Source organism: Phyllobates terribilis, unplaced genomic scaffold, assembly GCF_046119375.1.
Source record: "Phyllobates terribilis strain yellow unplaced genomic scaffold, ASM4611937v1 Scaffold_9__5_contigs__length_417890890, whole genome shotgun sequence".
Taxonomy (NCBI): domain Eukaryota; kingdom Metazoa; phylum Chordata; class Amphibia; order Anura; family Dendrobatidae; genus Phyllobates; species Phyllobates terribilis.
In genome coordinates, this window is record NW_027362769.1 from 177,010,877 (window position 1) to 177,034,063 (window position 23,187).

Consider the following 23,187-nt stretch of genomic DNA (forward strand, 5'->3'; position numbering starts at 1 on the left):
GATGGGGGACATATATATCAGGATGAGCCCAGTATAAAGGACATATATACCCAGGATGGGGGACATATATATCAGGATGAGCCCAGTATGAAGGACATATATACCCAGGATGGGGGACATATATATCAGGATGAGCCCAGTATGAAGGACATATATACCCAGGATGGGGGACATATATATCAGGATGAGCCCAGTATAAAGGACATATATACCAGGATGGGGGACATATATATCAGGATGAGCCCAGTATAAAGGACATATATACCAGGATGGGGGACATATATATCAGGATGAGCTCAGTATAAAGGACATATATACCAGGATGGGGGACATATATATCAGGATGAACCCAGTATGAAGGATATACATACCAGGATGGGGGACATATATATCAGGATGAGCCCAGTATGAAGGACATATATACCAGGATAGGGGACATATATATCAGGATGAGCCCAGTATGAAGGACATATATACCAGGATGGGGGACATATATATCAGGATGAACCCAGTATGAAGGATATATATACCAGGATGGGGGACATATATATCAGGATGAGCCCAGTATAAAGGACATATATACCCAGGATGGGGGACATATATATCAGGATGAGCCCAGTATGAAGGACATATATACCAGGATGGGGGACATATATATCATGATGAGCCCAGTATGAAGGATATATATACCAGGATGGGGGACATATATATCAGGATGAGCCCAGTATGAAGGACATATATACCTGGATGGGGGACATATATATCAGGATGAGCCCAGTATAAAGGACATATATACCAGGATGGGGGACATATATACCAGGAAGGGACCCAGGATTGGGGACTGTGAAGACCTGGGGTCTTCTGTGGACATAACGCTACTCAGACAACACAGGGTGAGGGTAACAGCGTGGCAATACTGTATCGAACCACAAAACAGACAATAAACACATAGAACAGTCCCAGCAAATACCCAAGATGGTACAACATTACACAGTCTCACCCTTCCGCTGACCCAATGTGATAGAGCAGCTGCGACTTTGGGACTTCCAGGGCCGACTACCTCAACCAGTGGCCCCCCGCTTCTGGCGGCCCCCATCGTCACAGGGACATATATATACCAGGATGGGGCATATATATATCAGGATGACCCCGAGATGGGGAACATATATACCAGGATCAGGGACATACCGGTATATACCAGGAAGGGACCCAGGATGGGGGACATTACTACATAATGGGGGAGGAAGGGGGTGAACACATATGTCATTATAAGATTTAGAACTCTACAAGGGCTCATACATCTGACCAACAAGCGAGGAAGAGGGGAAACCAGGTACAAATTTTGCACCGGGGTCCATCGGATTCTAGTTATGCCACTGGCGCTATATAAGTGAGCAAATAAATAAAGTACACCTCTTAATGAATTATGCGCCTCTCACTTCAATGGTCCTAATCCTTACGACTGGTGTGCGCCATGCCAGGCTTAATGAACGAAGCCTTTTGTTTTTACCTAAAACCAGGAAATCCATTTAAGATTGTATGAATTTATATTGTAAATAAACTTTATTTGCGTATAATTTTTTTTAATGGAAAGTTCCAGCATGGAAAGTTATGAAACTTTGCAAATCCCTTTATTAGGGAATTTGTCTTCACTCCTGTAAAAAAATTAATTAATGTAAGTATCTTCCTAACCCATGCTGTTCCCCAGTCTATTTGTTGCCTTCAGATGCATTGATATCAGAACCTACTCCTTTGGAGTACAGATGATGGCAGTGATGGATCAGCCCCTGTCTCGTCCTCTGAGTGATCTGCTTATCAGAATAGTCTCCTCCAGCAGCCTCTTCCCAGAGTTAGTGAGAGACCGATGCTGAGCTGACCCATCACTGCCATCATCTGTACTCCACAACAATACATTGTGATATCAATGCAACTTTAGGCAGCACATATATTGGGGGTAAAGTCGAGTTTTGAAAATATTTAAATGCAATTTTTTTTTTTTACAGAAATGAAAGAAAATCCCCTAATGAAGTGATATGCAAAGTTTCTGAACTTTTCACGTTGGGCAAAATTATTAAAAACAAATAGAGAACTTTAGTTACCCTTTAATCCCTAAAATACAGAAAATGTATTTTTTTTGTGTCTGATGTCTTTAAATTTATGTAACAGCGGATTGTTTCCCCAGAACGATCTGGCACAGACAAGAATGAATGAGGTTCGTACTCAGAGTGGTTCAGCTCAGTAACATGAGAATATTCATCCAGCGGAGTACGATAGAGATCATAGAGCATTTGATGTGAGATTATTATACTAACCAAACACACTCACGATCCCCCAGATCCTCACTTCTAAGTTTATTTTGTCAGTTGTTCCATTAGAGCAGTTTTTATAGTGGTAAATGCACTGGGGAAAGGTCTTCAAAACATTCAGTGAAGAGCCCGGGGGGGGAAACGAGTCTCTCAAGTATAAAATTGGAGATATAATGAATAAATTTAAACTTTGTGAAAAAACTTTTCCATAGCAAATTGCCAAGAAAGCTGAAACAATATCTCTATAGGAGCAAAGTGGAAAGACCCACAATGTGTTTATAAGGTCCAAATGAAAATGACACCGACTTGTCCTGATGGGGAACACTTTGAGGACACGACCGTGCAAAGCATGGGGATGAAATATTTACACAATTGGTGGTAGATGAGCACTTAATGCAGATCTCATTGATGTCTACAGCCATGGACAACCCAATAATTTCTCTGTCTTGATCAGAACATTGGCCTGGAAGCTCAGAAGTCTCACGTGATGCCTTCTTCCCATCATTACCTTGGTCCTACAGGTCATAATTAATCCTTGTTGGCCAGTACCTATGGCGGCAGCATTGGGAGGGGGGGCAAAACCAGAGATTTAGCAAGATTGAGGGTCTAGAAAGTTTGCTGGGAAGCCAAATCCTTTCTATGAATATAGGACAAGCAGCAGATATATTAACTTATACGTTCCCACAGTCCCGTTTTTCTCATAGGGCGCATTACAAAGAGGTGGGGCTCGTGAACATTTGCTGACAATGGGTGCTCCCGGCAGTTTTAAGTTTAGAAAAGGATAGAATGTAAAGTGGAATGGAATTGAAGTGTTGGTATTTTTTTAATTTTCTGTCCACCGTAAATATAAACTAGTAAAGACGTTGGATTGGAAGCTCAGAAGTCTCATAGTCCAATCATTGCCTTAGATCTGTAGATAAAAAGTAACCTAAGCGCCATGGATTGCCTTTAGGGAAACCACAGATTTGAACACCTGGTTGAACTGAACACTAATTCTCGTTTTGAAACAAATAGTATTCTGCACCTTTGTGTGATGGATTAAAATTCATAAATCGGACACAGCACTTAATTGAATAGTCTGTTTCAGACATAGAAGTCACAAGTTCTGGGCTTGTCTGGAGGAGAGATCTTCCCCCTTCCTTCCTTATCCTCCCTCCCCTATTCCTTTCTCCCATTTCATTCTCCGTATAACCCTTCCTTTCCTACCTAATTCTTCCTTCTCTATTTTATTATATTTCCATTTTGCATTATTGTTCATTTTCTTTGCAATACTGATTATACTGATTTACAACCTTGTATCTTTAATTGTTATTGATCAGAGATTCATCATCATTCAACAAGTTTATGCAATTGCAAATTTCTGAATTGCCACAAGTCTTTAAAATTATCATAATTCACTGAATGTTAAACAACACTTTAATAAAGCTTTGATTTACTGAAAAGGTAACCTAAGACCTTTAATGGCAGCATTGGGAGGGGGGCAAGATCAGAGATTTAGCAATATCATGGGTCTAGAAATAAATCTTGAAACAAGAATCCACAAGCTATCGGAGATGGGTCCACAATTGTGATAATAAATGTTTTCTAGCAGGGAAAAAAAAAGATCCAGTTTAAGGTTCAGCATGATCAAGACTTTTTTTTCTTTTTTTAGAGCTAATAAAGTCTTTTGAAGGATCAGTCGATGTCATCACACGCCTGTGTGGGCAGATATGGACACCTCGTAAATGGCCCAAGGACTGGACAAGGTCAGTCTTTATTCCTGTTCTGAAGAAGGAATATATACCCTATGGGAATAAACATGCTAGAAATAGGAGGAAACCACTATGGCTAAATAGAGCTGTAAGGGGCGCAATAAGTGACAAAAAGAAAGCATTTAGGGAACTAAAGCAAGTAGGTAGTGATGAGGCATTAAATAAATATAGAAAATTAAATAAATTATGTAAAAAACAAATCAAGGCAGCAAAGATTGAGGCAGAGAGAATCATTGCCAGAGAAAGTAAAAATAACCCCAAAATATTCCTTAACTACATAAATAGTAAAAAACTAAAAAATAATAGTGTTGGCCCCCTTAAAAATAGTCTGGGTGAAATGGTGGACGAGGAAAAAGCCAATATGCTAAATGATTTTTTTTCAACCGTATTTACACAAGAAAATCGCATGACAGAAAACATGATTAGTGATAACAAAAATTCTCCATTAAATGTCACTTGCTTAACCCAGGAGGAAGTACGGCGGCGTCTAAAAATCACTAAAGTTGACAAATCCCCGGGCCCGGATGGGATACACCCGCGAGTACTGCAGAAATTAAGTAACGTCATAGATAGACCATTATTTTTAATCTTTAAAGATTCCATAATAACAGGGTCTGTACCACAGGACTGGCGTAAAGCAAATGTGGAGCCAATATTCAAAAAGGGGACAACAACCGAACTTGGAAATTATAGGCCGGTAAGCTTAACCTCTACTGTGGGTAAAATCCTGGAGGGTTTCCTAAGAGATGCTATACTAGAGTTTCTGGAGAAGAATAACCTCATGACCCAATATCAACATGGGTTTACGAGGGACCGTTCCTGTCAGACTAATCTGATCAGCTTTTATGAGAAGGCAAGTTCCGGACTGGACCAAGGAAATGCAGTGGATGTTGTGTATATGGACTTTTCCAAAGCTTTTTGTTACGGATCCGGGTGGTGGAACCTCTGTGCTGCGGTGCAAGGAGGGACCAGAGGGGCGTAACTAGGTATCAACTCTGACCGACCAAGGTCGCACGGCGGCTCAATCGACTCCGTGACCAGGGAAGGACCGAGCAGAGGGACCAGGTGCTACTCTGGGACCGACCTTGTATGAGAGCAGGTGACTCCCACGGGTCAGAAGGCAGGGACTGACCGGTACAGCAGATGAGCACGGCAGGCAGGCTGACGGGTGATCCAGGCAGACGGACTGGCAGACACGGCAGGTAACAAGCAGGAGCCTCCAGGTAGGCTGGCTGGTAGGCACGGCAGGTGACAGGCAGGTGCTTCCAGGTAAGCAGGCTGGCAGGCACGGCAGGTAACAGACAGGAGCCTCCAGGTAGGCTGGCTGGTAGGCACGGCAGGTAACAGGCAGGTGCTTCCAGGTAAGCGGGCTGGCAGGACCCATAGACAGACTGGCGGACTGGACTGTAGACAGACTGTCGGGCTGGAGAGTAGACAAGCTGGCGGACAGGGCTGGTAGTCAGGCTGGCGGACTGGACTGGTAGTCAGGCTGGCGGACTGGACTTGTAGTCAGGCTGGCGGGCTGGACTGGTAGTCAGGCTGGCGGGCTGGACTGGCAGTCAGGCTTGCAGACTGGACTGGTAGTCAGGCTGGCAGCGGGACCTGAGGGCTGAAGCAGAGTTTAACACACAAAGCTACAACCTTGCACAGGCACCTCCATTTTGGAGGAGGTGCCTTATATATGAGAGGTCCTCCGGCCATTGGCCGGGAACTCCTTAGGACGGCGCACGCTGCCCCTTTAAGAGGGAGGGAGCGCGCGCCCTAAGCACAGTGCCCAGAAATCTGCGCGCGCCGGCAGCAGCAGAAGCAGGAGCGCCGGAGGACGCCGGACGGGGAGCGCGGTGGTAAGAGGGACAGCGTCTCTGCCTGTCAGGGGGCAGAGACGCCGATACTACACTTTTGATATGGTTCCACACAAAAGGTTGATGCATAAAATGAGAACAGTGGGGATAGGGGAAAATATTTGTATGTGGGTTAAGAATTGGCTCAGTGATAGGAAACAAAGGGTGGTTATTAATGGAAAACACTCAGACTGGGGTACCACAGGGGTCAGTATTGGGCCCCCTTCTTTTTAACATATTTATTAATGACCTTGTAGGGGGCATACAGAGTAATATTTCAATATTTGCAGATGACACTAAACTCTGCAGGGTAATCAATACAGAGGAGGACAATTTTATATTACAGGAGGATCTATGTAAACTAGAAGCTTGGGCTGATAAATGGCAAATGAGCTTTAATGGGGATGAATGTAAGGTAATGCACTTGGGCAGAGGAAATAAAATGTATAATTATATGCTTAATTGTAAAACACTGGGCAAAACTGTAACTGAAAAAGACCTGGGTGTATTGGTGGACAACAAGCTCACGTTTAGTGGCCAGTGTCAGGCAGCTGCTACAAAGGCAAATAAAATAATGGGATGCATTAAAAGAGGCATAGATGCTCATGAGGAGAAGATAATTTTACCTCTATACAAGTCACTAGTGCGACCACACTTAGAATACTGTGTACAGTTCTGGTCTCCGGTGTATAAGAAAGACATAGCTGAACTAGAGCGGGTGCAGAGAAGAGCGACCAAGGTTATTAGAGGACTGGGGGGTCTGCAATACCAAGACAGGTTATTAGAGGACTGGGGGGTCTGCAATACCAAGACAGGTTATTAGAGGACTGGGGGGTCTGCAATACCAAGACAGGTTATTAGAGGACTGGGGGGTCTGCAATACCAAGACAGGTTATTACACTTGGGGTTATTTACTGTGGAAAAAAGAAGGCTTAGAGGTGATCTTATTACTATGTACAAGTATATGAGGGGACAGTACAAAGACCTGTCTACTGATCTTTTTACTCTGAGGCCTGAGATGGGGACAAGGGGGCATCTTCTACGTCTGGAGGAAAGAAGGTTTAATCATAATCACAGACGCGGATTCTTTACTGTAAGAGCAGTGAGACTATGGAGCTCTCTGCCGCATGATGTTGTAATGAGGGATTCACTACTAACATTTAAGAAGGGCCGGGATGCCTTTCTTGAAAAGTATAATATTACAGGTTATATATACTAGATTCCTTGATAGGGTGTTGATCCAGGGAACTAGTCTGATTGTCGTATGGAGTCGGGAAGGAATTTTTTTCCCCAATGTGGAGCTTAGTGTTTGCCACATGGGTATTTTTTGCCTTCCTCTGGATCAACATGTTAGTCTATGGGTTGAACTAGATGGACTTAGTCTTCCTTCAACCTTAAAAACTATGTTACTATGTTACTATGATAACTCTATGGACACTCTGTTACTTACTGTGTCTATCAAGGTATAAAAGCTACAAAAAACAAAACCAGAAAACACAATATAGAAATTGCTCAGCTTAAAAAATAGTTAGAAACAAAAAACAACCTTCAACTCCTGTCCAGAAACACAATATTAACAACAAAGATATAATTGAAAAACACCACAATAAAAGAGTGAAAAATACATCTGAAATAAAAATATCACATATATCACGCAAAAAATGTATCAACTACGGCCAACGGCTCAACAACAGCACAAATCACGCACTTCTAGGAAATGTAACAGGAGATCTTTTTCATAAAAAAATAATGAAGGCACAAAGGTCCCGTAAAATATTAGATAAAGTTTACAAACATTAATAATCTAAATTACTCATTAGTTCATCCAGGAATAACGAGGCAACTGCTCAAAATGAAGCATCAATAATTGGGTGTTTCACTATTTTTTGGGAACATCCTCAGCCCTTATTGACAGTGAGTTGCCCCACAATCTATTTTATTGTGCCCAATCAATAGTTTCAGTCTCGGGGGTTAACTATGATCGGTGCAGGGGTTGGAATTGTACCCCGGCCCTGGAGACTTGGAGGGTCCCGAAGCTCCCTTTGCCCCATATCAAAAGACTCTCACTATTAAAGACCTGTATTAGTTGGGCTCCCTACTGGAGATTTTGCATTAGGTCCCACAAGCTTCAAGTTACGCCAGTGCTTAGTGATGTGCATCACATCCTACGTGACTACATGTCGTGTGGCCCGTTATTGATGTGTGTTGCACCTCAAATTGGCGCCTGCCAAAAGACTGAAGGGAGAAGAAAAAGGAAGAGGAGCCAATTGGAGGACCAGGTGGGAGTGCGGGGACAGGTACAAGGAGGGCTGAGGAGAGGTGATTACAAGAGTTTATTATTTCATTAACCCATTCCTAGAAGATTGGATTTGCAGTGAATATCTCCAGTGCACATTGACTCTCCTTCACTGAACTGACTGAATCTGCCTGGATAGAATTTTGTCAGATTCGCCCTGCATGATGATAGAGGACATCATCCTTATCAACAACCTTGATGTTACTGGGACAATCCTACAATCTGATCTGCAAAAGGGTCTAAGCAAACCTGGCCCAACAGTGGGTGTTTGGTGGTCTCTATTGGGGCATTCCTGATCAGTCCCGGGGATCTGTTTTGGACATTAAAGTTTTGGTAAGATGGAACGAGGCGGAATGCGCCTCAATTGCAACATAGTATTGAGTCTCGTGCTTGTCCTAGATGTTCTGAACCAGATTCTATCATCTACCCAAACCCCATTCCACCCCTTCATGTCTTCCTCCTAGGCTCCATCATCTTTGCATGTCGTAGCTCACAACAATGACCACTCAGTCCACCTGGCTTCAGTTTACAACGTCGCGGAAATTTACTGACCACCTTTAAATGTTCCTAATTTGTTTAGAAACCGAGTTCACATCTGATTGCTTTTACAAGAAGTAAGAGTTTCCCTGTTTAAAGTCAAATTGGCGTTCATCGCCCCCGGCCACTTTATTTTCAGCTCTTTGAACTTTGGAGATATGTGTTGTATATTTATATTTATACGTGGAGACATATACACAAGCATATTTTTGGCACCACTTTCTAGGCTGTAAGAGGCGGACAATTAAAACTATTTTCCATTATGTATTTTCGATTCTGTGGATCTAAACTTACAAATTGTGGCAAACAATTCATGAATAACACATCCGTGAAATGTGTTATTGATGAGCATAATGGTCTCTAAACAACCAATGTGGAAAGAATTTGATGTTTTCTTCTGGCTGAGGTTCTTTAAAGGGTTGGATAACTTTATAATCGGGTATTAAACACAGATATTTTTGGGTGCTGGTAAATCCCTGGATAAACCGAAGGACACAATGTATCTTGGTTCATTGACTGAGCTGACTCCATAGAACTGGTTTCTTCGCTTCCAGCTCTGGGGTCGAATCTGATCAAGTAAAACCTCTACGTAGAGTTTTATCTTCTGCCTATATTCTTGTGAGTTGAGACTAGTGACTGATTGAGTGACGTCGATCTCTGCCCAGCGCCGCAGAATACATTAGTACTATACAATACATCAACCATAAGAAGTAAAAAAATGTTGCAAAAATTGGATTTACAGACACTTACAGTAACTTAAAGTTCTTGGGCTCCATTGTAAAATCTCCAACTATGATGGGTCTATAATAGAGACCCTGGAGCATAATAAGGCACAATCAATTCGCATGAAATAAATTGAATTTACTGGCCAAATTTGAGTGAAATTCTAAATTCGAAGTTCATCCAATTTGCTCATAACTGCCTGAGATTTATTTTGTTAAATTATTCTTGCAATCCATTATTTCTAACTTGTTAAAGTACCTGAGTTTCTTTGATTCCTCCATTTATACATTTTTTGGAAATAAGAGAAGCTTCACTACAGCCCATCCAGGACCTTTCACACTGTGATGTCACAGAGCAGCTCTTTTGGCTCTGGGGGTGTGACGACAATAAGAATCAGCTCACACCGTGACTTGCAGAGAGCTGGAAAAAGGCGAACAAAGTCCATTGCTGCAGCGAGAACCAAGCAGCGCCGTCGTCAGTCTTCTGTACGACACATTTTTATGCTTATGCCGTAATTAGAGTAAGAGACAAAAGAAAGTCATAGAGCGAAATGCCGAACTGTGAACAGAAATACGGCGCACATCCTCTGCATATAAAAATCCTATGCAATGGGGATTATAATGTTTTTCTAGATGGTATTCCAGAATAGCCAATCATCAATGATCTGACATCAGTATCTTTACTTCCTTGACCATTTTAAAGAGTATTTCCATGCATTCATCTCTAGGTTAATAGATCCCAAAGTTTTTGCAAGAGTTGACGCTTTAAATAACAAAACCAGGAGTGGGTGATAAATGCAGAATTGGTGACTTGTTTCTATTCTACCTTTTCTCTGATTGTTCCTCACCTGGTTTTGGCTTCCACTGCTGAGAAAAAATACTGACCGAATACTGACCAAATACTGATAGTGGGGCCGTGGCCTTTGACCGTGCCTCTCTCACTCTGGGGAACCCGTTCTGTCCTGAATTACGCAGTCAACCCATTGATTTAGATGGCTACTGTGTAATATTTCACTTCTCCTGTGGGGGCGCTGTGGCAAAGTTGAAAACATACATCCGGGTTTCTTTACTTTTAAAAGTGAATCATTGTGTGTCCCAGCCAGAGACACTTCATGATGAGCAGATTATGAAGGGATCCTTGTAATAAGGTCTGCATTCACTTGCAGGATGCAGAAATGGTTGGAAATTGTAGCACCGGTAAGTGACTTTAGGGGTCTAACGGACACTTTCTGACTGTTGTAGTATTGCTGTAAGATAGGCGGTCTCTTTCTTTTTTTCAATTACTGTTTTTAGCGATGCACGAAAAAACTTGAGGTCTCACTTATGTTAGAGTCCCTAATATCTACCAGGTAGCTCACAAGTCGCCTATCACTTTTCTGGGGAAGATAGGGTTAACTACGAAGCCTTCTCCATATGATTTAGCATTACGTAATGGCTTTGCTCTGACGTGCCCGCTCCGCACAAGAGGCACGACTTTAGAACATACAGTAACAACTTTGCTTATTTGCTGTACTCACGGCGGTGAAAGATTGTAACAAACACACATTACATGTTATTTAAAGCGTCAAAGTATTTTGATAGATGAAATAACAAAAAGAGGAAGAAAATGTTTACATCCCGCGTCCGGATTAGCCATATTGTCACAACACGCACAGACCATGATACAAACGCGAATCACATGGGGCGACTTTTACTCTTTCCTCTGAGATCCTCTCCTTTTACATAGAGAGATGAGATAATCTGTATATGGAGTGGAGGACGGGGGCTTCTGGGGTCCGACACTGGGCCCCTTAGCGGGTCCCACCGCCTAGTACAGATGCGACCACACATCACTGTCCGTGAATTTCAATGTGTCACATTGTAAATCAAATAAATGATCACGAGATGAATTGACAGCCTGTAATCCACATCACGACCGCTGGGTGGTCAGATACGTATAGCAGAAATATGTCCGACATAGGCTGCAAAATCATCTTTTATTTTCAAAGCTTCTCTGGATGAGCGGAGCCAAAATGTAAAGGTAAGGAAAGACACATCTGGAAATTGATAGTGATGAAAATCAAACTTTACATCTCCCAATTTTGGATAAGAAATTTGATTTGCATCTAATTTATTCAATGAGAATTAAATGTATATTATATTGCTCCCCCCCCCCCAAAAAAAACAACAAAAAAAACAAATACGCCCTGGCCCTCACCGCGCAGCACTGCTCCGGTCCGGTTGTCTTTCTCAGCACGGTCACTGGCATCTTTGGTGCCTTCTAGCAACTTCGGCATCTCTTGCGCTGACGCATCTTATAACATTGCGGCCAATTAAGTGCAGTAGACATTGGAAGATGCCGAATACGTCCAGAGAAGAGGGCATCATTGACTGGATCGATAGACAGGATGCGGCCATTTTACTGTTACTTTTTTTTACCCCCTTCTCGTTCCTTTTGCAGGTCATTGTGTAGGATTCACACAAATCGACTATATCAAAAAAATTTGGATTTCACTTATCTGAAATTTCCGTGAGACCAATTTGATTTCCTCAGAGCAATAACATCATCTCCAAAATAAAAGGTTTAGGAGATTTAGAAAATGGTGTTTTCAGACTTCAGCCCAAATCACTGAAAAGGATGAACATTTGGGGAATGCTTCAGGGTGCGACTGCTACTGTAGCGCTGGTGTCCCTGGCCTGCACGCTTCTCTCCTCCACCCTGGCAGGGACGCTGACTTGCTCACCATTGCGGCCCCCGTCTCAGCACTTCCTCCTCCGGCTGATGACCCGGTTCTACGCACTGCTCGCAGATCCCCGGGCACTGTGCTTAGGGCACACATGCTCCCTCCTTCTTAAACGGACAGTGCGCACCGTCCTAAAGTGTACCCAGAAAATGACGCGGAGACACTTATTATTTAAGGCACCTCCACCTGATGGGAAGTGCCTAACCAATGTGTAAAGTCAGTTGTCTGCACGCTTGCTAGTTGTCAGGTCCACAGTACCGTCAGTCAGTTTACCTGTCCTTTACCTGTCTGCCCGTACTTGCCTTGTGTTTCTGTATTTCAGCTGTGCCCACCAGCACCTGCCTACCTATATATCAGCCGTGCCTGCTAGCACCTACTGTGCCAGTCTGTATACCAGCCGTACCTGTCTACACCTGCCATGTCTCACAGTATTCATCTCGTGCCAGCCTGTCAAGTCCATCTAGTCTTGGCCATTCCATCTACCCACTCTTTTGGGGGTCAGCTGCCATGTATCCGAGGTCTGTGCTGGAGTAGCACCCGGTGTCCATCCGGAGCCAAGTCTAACCCCACCATCAGGGGCTCTAGCGGAGAATCAGGTGTTCACCCAGCTGCATCCCTCTAGGCTCTCCTCTTACCGCAGCACAGTGGTTCCACCAAGCCAGTTACGGCTACCTCTGCACAAGTTTACTCACCAAAACTTTTTCTAATAAATATATTAGGGCAGTGAATCAGTGGTATAAACTCAAAGAGACATGCCCCCTAAAGTTCAGCATTTGAAACATCTAATTAAATCCCAAAATGCATGCACACCCAGGCCATAAATAAATAAAGTCCACAGACCCCTATATTTGATACAGACCTCTGAAATAAATGCAAACCTCAGACTGCACCACCTAACAAATAGAGATCTCCGAGCCTTGTAGAGAAATGCAGACCCCACATCATCTGCACAAATACAAATCCCAGAACAAACCCATCCATAGTCCCCAGACCGGACCCCCTAATACAGAGCTCAGCTCAGATGACCCTTAAAGCGTTTTTTTTTTATACCTCCCACCATTGAAACCCCCACTGATCACTAGGACTACGGTCTTACAGCATTGAGTAGAGCTGTAGCGTGCATCCTCTTCTCAAACAGAGAGAATGATGATTGTGGGGGGTCCCAAAAGACTCTTTTAATTCAGATCGTAGACCAGATCCATCTGAATACAGACCACAAAATAGACTTCTAGTAATGAAGACTCCTGACCAAATGTGCAGACTTCTCTCCATTCCTGCAATCCCCCCTTCACCACCACAGGGAGCATCCTCCTGGTGGACCCTGCTGAAGAGTTGGCAAATATACAACCGCAGACCCCTTTAAGTAGCTGTTCCCGTTTTGTGCATTTTCCAGTCCGCCGCTAATATTTTATGTGACGATGATGCATGAAAAACATCAAATAAAGTAATGAAAAAGTTCTTGGACTTCAGTTTGGAGATGAAATATGTAAATAAAACAGTTTGTCATTAATTAACCTTGTCTAATCCCGCATGTTGATAGGCATTTATCTTGGGCTCCATCCAAAAAGCTAATGGGCAAGATCCATCAACTGCAATTTGTGAGCAGATGCTTAATATAACTGCAAACTTTGTCCAAGATGCTCGCTTTTTTTCATTAAGACTTACCAGTATTCTTACTTTAATGTGGGATATCCGCTCATTAGGAAATGAAATCAAAAGCATTCCTGTCCGTGTCCCGATGGTATAGGAGCCGCTGCACATTAACCCTCACAACAGGAAGGAAGGACTCGCTCTGCAGCACCCCTGTATTTAACTCTTTATGCAATGGTGACATAATAGCTTTTACAAATATCGTCTTAGCGGATTCTCTGTCAATGTCTAAGACCCAGAATGGCGACTTGTGTCAATGATTGTCTGTAACTGTCTGTATGTCATTCATTGCTGCAGAAACTAGGCAGCTTATATAAAGAGCTGTAATCAGGAAGTGAGTGGGTGCGCGGCTGAGGATGGTGGAAGATTAAGAAGAGAAAAGTGTAGAGAAGAAAGAAAAGAGTAGAGAAAAGAACTAGGATGGAGGCAAGGAGAAGTTCTAGAGAATAGACCAGGCAAAGGGGGAGCAACAAAGGGGTCTGCACCTGCAGAAACAGATGGTGGTGGTGGAGAGGTTACTGATCACTTGAACTCATGAGGTGTTAGATCCACAAGAGATGATGAGAGATGGTGACACAGAAACACAAAGACCCTGAGGACAGCAGGCAGACATGGACTTTGGAAAAGAAGTCTCTGGGGAGCTGCTGGGGATGAATAGTCCAGAGATCCATGGTGCGACAATAAGTGTTTTATTCATATGAGGAAGGGGTCAGTCTGAGCCAAAAACGCCTTGTTTTAAAATCTCTCAATAAAACATTGCAAATGTTGTACTTGGTGGATTAGAACCCAGGACCCAGTAACGTAACTACAGCCCTATGTGCCCCTAGCAAAATTTAGACCTGCGCTGCCACCTCCATGTTGTTCAGATGTAAGGGCCTTTGCAGCATTTTAGATCCTATAAAGATATACATGTAATAATACCCCCATCATGACACCTTTTTGCAATAATGTCACCCTTCCTGGCCCATTTCTGTAATAATGTCCCCAGTCCTGGCCCCCATCCTGTAATATCATCTCTCATGCTAGGCCCCTTCCTGTTATAATATCCCCTGCCCTGGACCTCTTCCTGGTATTATGTCCCCCTGCCTGGTATAATGTCTGCCTCTCTTTTTAGGCCTCTTCCTGTTATAATATCGCTTGTCCCGGGCCTCTTCCTGGTATTATGTCCCCTTGCCTGGTATAATGTCCCCCTACATGGGCCCCTTACTGGTATAATATATCCTGGTATAATATATCCTGGTATAATATATCCTGAGCCTCTTCCAGTAATAATGTCTCCTGTCCTGGGCTCCTTACTGTAACAATGTTCTCCACCCTGGGCACCTTACTGTAATAATCTCCCCCATCAAGGTATAATGTCCCCAATCAAGGACATGTTCCTAGTATAAAGTCCTACATCCTGGACCCCATTCTGTTATAATGATCCACAATCCTGAGACCCTTCCTGGTATAATGACCCCCATCCTACAGTATAATAATGTTTCTTTGGATGCACATCCAGCTGAAGTAGGTGCTGGCGTCGGTAGGCCCCCCTCCTGCACGGGCCCGGTTGTGGTCCCACTCTGACTGTCATCATTACGCCCCTGCCAGGGCCCCAGGGCAACAGAGCTAAGCATTGAGAGCCGGGATGCCATATAAATAGTACAGTGTTAACCACTGAGCCTTTGTACTGCCCTATATATAGCACAGTGCTAACCACTGAGTCACTGTACTGTCCTATATATATAGTACAGTGCTAACCACTGAGTCACTGTACTGTCCTATATATATAGTACAGTGCTAACCACTGAGCCACTGTCCTATATATATAGTACAGTGCTAACCACTGAGCCACTGTACTGCCCTATATATATAGTACAGAGCTAATCACTGAGCCACTGTGCTGCCCTATATATATAGTACAGAGCTAATCACTGAGCCACTGTACTGCCCTATATATATAGATAACCACTGATCCGATTTCTGGACAGTTCATCAACAGCAGCGCAGTAGGAATGTTCTAGCTCATCGGAGACTTCTTTTCCATGGTTCATTTTTACAAGTCACATCCTTCTCATTGCAGGTAATTGGGTCTTATGTCGGTCATTGTTATGGGCCTTACAGTCAGAGCCGGACACTATTATGGAGGAACTGTTACAGTAATTGGACTTGTAGTGATCAATGTTATAATGGTTTCTGTGTCTGTGATCAATGGATGGGGGGGCGCTGTGGTTGTCACTGCGATGGGGCACTGTTTCCACTGTTATGGGGTCATCATGGCTCCGGTATGTATAGTGGGTGTCCCTGTGATGGGCCATACTGTCAGAGCCTGATACTGTTATAGAGGTACTATTAGGGAGGTACTGTTGTACTTTTGCGGAGGTACTGTCGTACTGTTACAGAGGTACTGCTGTACTGTTACAGAGGTAGTGTCGTACTGTTACGGAGGTACTGTGGTACTATTGTACTGTTACGGAGGTACTGTTGTACTGTTACAGAGGTACTGTTACGGAGGTACTGCTATACTGTTACAGAGGTTCTGTTGTACTGTTACAGAGGTACTGTTACGGAGGTACTGTTATACTGTTACGGAGGTACTGTTGTACTGTTACAGAGGTACTGTTGTACTGTTACAGAGGTGCTGTTGTACTGTTACCGAGGTACTGTTGTACTGTTACGGAGGTACTGTGGTACTATTGTACTGTTACGGAGGTACTGTTGTACTGTTACAGAGGTACTGTTACGGAGGTACTGTTATACTGTTACGGAGGTACTGTTGTACTGTTACGGAGGTACTGTTGTACTGCTGTACTGTTACAGAGGTACTGTTATACTGTTACGGAGGTACTGTTGTACTGTTACGGAGGTACTGTGGTACTATTGTACTGTTACGGAGGTACTATTGTACTGTTACAGAGGTACTGTTACGGAGGTACTGTTATACTGTTACGGAGGTACTGTTGTACTGTTGTACTGTTACAGAGGTACTGTTGTACTGTTGTACTGTTACAGAGGTACTGTTATACTGTTACAGAGGTACTGTTATACTGTTACCGAGATACTGTTGTACTGTTACAGAGGTACTGTTGTACTGTTGTACTGTTACAGAGGTACTGTTATACTGTTACGGAGGTACTGTTGTACTGTTACGGAGGTACTGTGGTACTATTGTACTGTTACGGAGGTACTGTTGTACTGTTACAGAGGTACTGTTACGGAGGTACTGTTATACTGTTACGGAGGTACTGTTACGGAGGTACTGTTGTACTGTTACGGAGGTACTGTGGTACTATTGTACTGTTACGGAGGTACTATTGTACTGTTACAGAGGTACTGTTACGGAGGTACTGTTATACTGTTACGGAGGTACTGTTGTACTGTTGTACTGTTACAGAGGTACTGTTGTACTGTTGTACTGTTACAGATGTACTGTTATACTGTTACAGAGGTACTGTTATACTGTTACCGAGGTACTGTTGTACTGTTACAGAGGTACTGTTGTACTGTTGTACTGTTACAGAGGTACTGTTGTACTGTTACAGAGGTGCTGTTGTACTGTTACCGAGGTACTGTTGTACTGTTACGGAGGTACTGTGGTACTATTGTACTGTTACGGAGGTACTGTTGTACTGTTACAGAGGTACTGTTACGGAGGTACTGTTATACTGTTACGGAGGTACTGTTGTACTGTTACGGAGGTACTGTTGTACTGCTGTACTGTTACAGAGGTACTGTTATACTGTTACGGAGGTACTGTTGTACTGTTACGGAGGTACTGTGGTACTATTGTACTGTTACGGAGGTACTATTGTACTGTTACAGAGGTACTGTTACGGAGGTACTGTTATACTGTTACGGAGGTACTGTTGTACTGTTACAGAGGTACTGTTATACTGTTACGGAGGTACTGTTGTACTGTTACGGAGGTACTGTGGTACTATTGTACTGTTACGGAGGTACTATTGTACTGTTACAGAGGTACTGTTACGGAGGTACTTTTATACTGTTACGGAGGTACTGTTGTACTGTTACAGAGGTACTGTTACGGAGGTACTGTTATACTGTTACGGAGGTACTGTTGTACTGTTACAGAGGTACTGTTGTACTGTTACAGAGGTGCTGTTGTACTGTTACCGAGGTACTGTTGTACTGTTGCGGAGGTACTGTGGTACTATTGTACTGTTACGGAGGTACTGTTGTACTGTTACAGAGGTACTGTTACGGAGGTACTGTTATACTGTTACGGAGGTACTGTTGTACTGTTACGGAGGTACTGTTGTGCTGCTGTACTGTTACAGAGGTACTGTTATACTGTTACGGAGGTACTGTTGTACTGTTACAGAGGTACTGTGGTACTGTTACGGAGGTACTGTGGTACTATTGTACTGTTACGGAGGTACTGTTGTACTGTTACAGAGGTACTGTTACGGAGGTACTGTTATACTGTTACGGAGGTACTGTTACGGAGGTACTGTTGTACTGTTACGGAGGTACTGTTATACTGTTATGGAGGTACTGTTGTACTGTTACAGAGGTACTGTTATACTGTTACGGAGGTACTGTTGTACTGTTACGGAGGTACTGTGGTACTATTGTACTGTTACGGAGGTACTGTTGTACAGTTACAGAGGTACTGTTACGGAGGTACTGTTATACTGTTACGGAGGTACTGTTACGGAGGTACTGTTGTACTGTTACGGAGGCACTGTTGTACTGTTACGGAGGTACTGTTGTACTGTTACGAAGGTACTGTTGTACTGCTGTACTGTTACAGAGGTACTGTTATACTGTTACGGAGGTACTGTTGTACTGTTACGGAGGTACTGTGGTACTATTGTACTGTTACGGAGGTACTATTGTACTGTTACAGAGGTACTGTTACGGAGGTACAGTTATAAAGTTACGGAGGTACTGTTGTACTGTTACAAAGGTACTGTTACGGAGGTACTGTTGTACTGTTGTACTGTTACAGAGGTACTGTTATACTGTTACAGAGGTACTGTTATACTGTTACCGAGATACTGTTGTACTGTTACAGAGGTACTGTTGTACTGTTGTACTGTTACAGAGGTACTGTTATACTGTTACGGAGGTACTGTTGTACTGTTACGGAGGTACTGTGGTACTATTGTACTGTTACGGAGGTACTGTTGTACTGTTACAGAGGTACTGTTATGGAGGTACTGTTATACTGTTACGGAGGTACTGTTACGGAGGTACTGTTGTACTGTTACGGAGGTACTGTGGTACTATTGTACTGTTACGGAGGTACTATTGTACTGTTACAGAGGTACTGTTACGGAGGTACTGTTATACTGTTACGGAGGTACTGTTGTACTGTTGTACTGTTACAGAGGTACTGTTGTACTGTTGTACTGTTACAGAGGTACTGTTATACTGTTACAGAGGTACTGTTATACTGTTACCGAGGTACTGTTGTACTGTTACAGAGGTACTGTTGTACTGTTGTACTGTTACAGAGGTACTGTTGTACTGTTACAGAGGTGCTGTTGTACTGTTACCGAGGTACTGTTGTACTGTTACGGAGGTACTGTGGTACTATTGTACTGTTACGGAGGTACTGTTGTACTGTTACAGAGGTACTGTTACGGAGGTACTGTTATACTGTTACGGAGGTACTGTTGTACTGTTACGGAGGTACTGTTGTACTGCTGTACTGTTACAGAGGTACTGTTATACTGTTACGGAGGTACTGTTGTACTGTTACGGAGGTACTGTGGTACTATTGTACTGTTACGGAGGTACTATTGTACTGTTACAGAGGTACTGTTACGGAGGTACTGTTATACTGTTACGGAGGTACTGTTGTACTGTTACGGAGGTACTGTGGTACTATTGTACTGTTACGGAGGTACTATTGTACTGTTACAGAGGTACTGTTACGGAGGTACTGTTATACTGTTACGGAGGTACTGTTGTACTGTTACAGAGGTACTGTTACGGAGGTACTGTTATACTGTTACGGAGGTACTGTTGTACTGTTACAGAGGTACTGTTGTACTGTTACAGAGGTGCTGTTGTACTGTTACCGAGGTACTGTTGTACTGTTGCGGAGGTACTGTGGTACTATTGTACTGTTACGGAGGTACTGTTGTACTGTTACGGAGGTACTGTTGTGCTGCTGTACTGTTACAGAGGTACTGTTATACTGTTACGGAGGTACTGTTGTACTGTTACAGAGGTACTGTGGTACTGTTACGGAGGTACTGTGGTACTATTGTACTGTTACGGAGGTACTGTTGTACTGTTACAGAGGTACTGTTACGGAGGTACTGTTATACTGTTACGGAGGTACTGTTACGGAGGTACTGTTGTACTGTTACGGAGGTACTGTTATACTGTTATGGAGGTACTGTTGTACTGTTACAGAGGTACTGTTATACTGTTACGGAGGTACTGTTGTACTGTTACGGAGGTACTGTGGTACTATTGTACTGTTACGGAGGTACTGTTGTACAGTTACAGAGGTACTGTTACGGAGGTACTGTTATACTGTTACGGAGGTACTGTTACGGAGGTACTGTTGTACTGTTACGGAGGCACTGTTGTACTGTTACGGAGGTACTGTTGTACTGTTACGAAGGTACTGTTGTACTGCTGTACTGTTACAGAGGTACTGTTATACTGTTACGGAGGTACTGTTGTACTGTTACGGAGGTACTGTGGTACTATTGTACTGTTACGGAGGTACTATTGTACTGTTACAGAGGTACTGTTACGGAGGTACAGTTATAAAGTTACGGAGGTACTGTTGTACTGTTACAGAGGTACTGTTACGGAGGTACTGTTGTACTGTTGTACTGTTACAGAGGTACTGTTATACTGTTACAGAGGTACTGTTATACTGTTACCGAGGTACTGTTGTACTGTTACAGAGGTACCGTTGTACTGTTGTACTGTTACAGAGGTACTGTTATACTGTTACGGAGGTACTGTTGTACTGTTACGGAGGTACTGTGGTACTATTGTACTGTTACGGAGGTACTGTTGCACTGTTACAGAGGTACTGTTACGGAGGTACTGTTATACTGTTACGGAGGTACTGTTGTACTGTTACGGAGGTACTGTGGTACTATTGTACTGTTACGGAGGTACTGTTGTACTGTTACAGAGGTACTGTTATGGAGGTACTGTTATACTGTTACGGAGGTACTGTTACGGAGGTACTGTTGTACTGTTACGGAGGTACTGTGGTACTATTGTACTGTTACGGAGGTACTATTGTACTGTTACAGAGGTACTGTTACGGAGGTACTGTTATACTGTTACGGAGGTACTGTTGTACTGTTGTACTGTTACAGAGGTACTGTTGTACTGTTGTACTGTTACAGAGGTACTGTTATACTGTTACAGAGGTACTGTTATACTGTTACCGAGGTACTGTTGTACTGTTACAGAGGTACTGTTGTACTGTTGTACTGTTACAGAGGTACTGTTGTACTGTTACAGAGGTGCTGTTGTACTGTTACCGAGGTACTGTTGTACTGTTACGGAGGTACTGTGGTACTATTGTACTGTTACGGAGGTACTGTTGTACTGTTACAGAGGTACTGTTACGGAGGTACTGTTATACTGTTACGGAGGTACTGTTGTACTGTTACGGAGGTACTGTTGTACTGCTGTACTGTTACAGAGGTACTGTTATACTGTTACGGAGGTACTGTTGTACTGTTACGGAGGTACTGTGGTACTATTGTACTGTTACGGAGGTACTATTGTACTGTTACAGAGGTACTGTTACGGAGGTACTGTTATACTGTTACGGAGGTACTGTTGTACTGTTACGGAGGTACTGTGGTACTATTGTACTGTTACGGAGGTACTATTGTACTGTTACAGAGGTACTGTTACGGAGGTACTGTTATACTGTTACGGAGGTACTGTTGTACTGTTACAGAGGTACTGTTACGGAGGTACTGTTATACTGTTACGGAGGTACTGTTGTACTGTTACAGAGGTACTGTTGTACTGTTACAGAGGTGCTGTTGTACTGTTACCGAGGTACTGTTGTACTGTTGCGGAGGTACTGTGGTACTATTGTACTGTTACGGAGGTACTGTTGTACTGTTACGGAGGTACTGTTGTGCTGCTGTACTGTTACAGAGGTACTGTTATACTGTTACGGAGGTACTGTTGTACTGTTACAGAGGTACTGTGGTACTGTTACGGAGGTACTGTGGTACTATTGTACTGTTACGGAGGTACTGTTGTACTGTTACAGAGGTACTGTTACGGAGGTACTGTTATACTGTTACGGAGGTACTGTTACGGAGGTACTGTTGTACTGTTACGGAGGTACTGTTATACTGTTATGGAGGTACTGTTGTACTGTTACAGAGGTACTGTTATACTGTTACGGAGGTACTGTTGTACTGTTACGGAGGTACTGTGGTACTATTGTACTGTTACGGAGGTACTGTTGTACAGTTACAGAGGTACTGTTACGGAGGTACTGTTATACTGTTACGGAGGTACTGTTACGGAGGTACTGTTGTACTGTTACGGAGGCACTGTTGTACTGTTACGGAGGTACTGTTGTACTGTTACGAAGGTACTGTTGTACTGCTGTACTGTTACAGAGGTACTGTTATACTGTTACGGAGGTACTGTTGTACTGTTACGGAGGTACTGTGGTACTATTGTACTGTTACGGAGGTACTATTGTACTGTTACAGAGGTACTGTTACGGAGGTACAGTTATAAAGTTACGGAGGTACTGTTGTACTGTTACAGAGGTACTGTTACGGAGGTACTGTTGTACTGTTGTACTGTTACAGAGGTACTGTTATACTGTTACAGAGGTACTGTTATACTGTTACCGAGGTACTGTTGTACTGTTACAGAGGTACCGTTGTACTGTTGTACTGTTACAGAGGTACTGTTATACTGTTACGGAGGTACTGTTGTACTGTTACGGAGGTACTGTGGTACTATTGTACTGTTACGGAGGTACTGTTGCACTGTTACAGAGGTACTGTTACGGAGGTACTGTTATACTGTTACGGAGGTACTGTTGTACTGTTACGGAGGCACTGTTGTACTGTTACGGAGGTACTGTTGTACTGTTACGAAGGTACTGTTGTACTGCTGTACTGTTACAGAGGTACTGTTATACTGTTACGGAGGTACTGTTGTACTGTTACGGAGGTACTGTGGTACTATTGTACTGTTACGGAGGTACTATTGTACTGTTACAGAGGTACTGTTACGGAGGTACAGTTATAAAGTTACGGAGGTACTGTTGTACTGTTACAGAGGTACTGTTACGGAGGTACTGTTGTACTGTTGTACTGTTACAGAGGTACTGTTATACTGTTACAGAGGTACTGTTATACTGTTACCGAGGTACTGTTGTACTGTT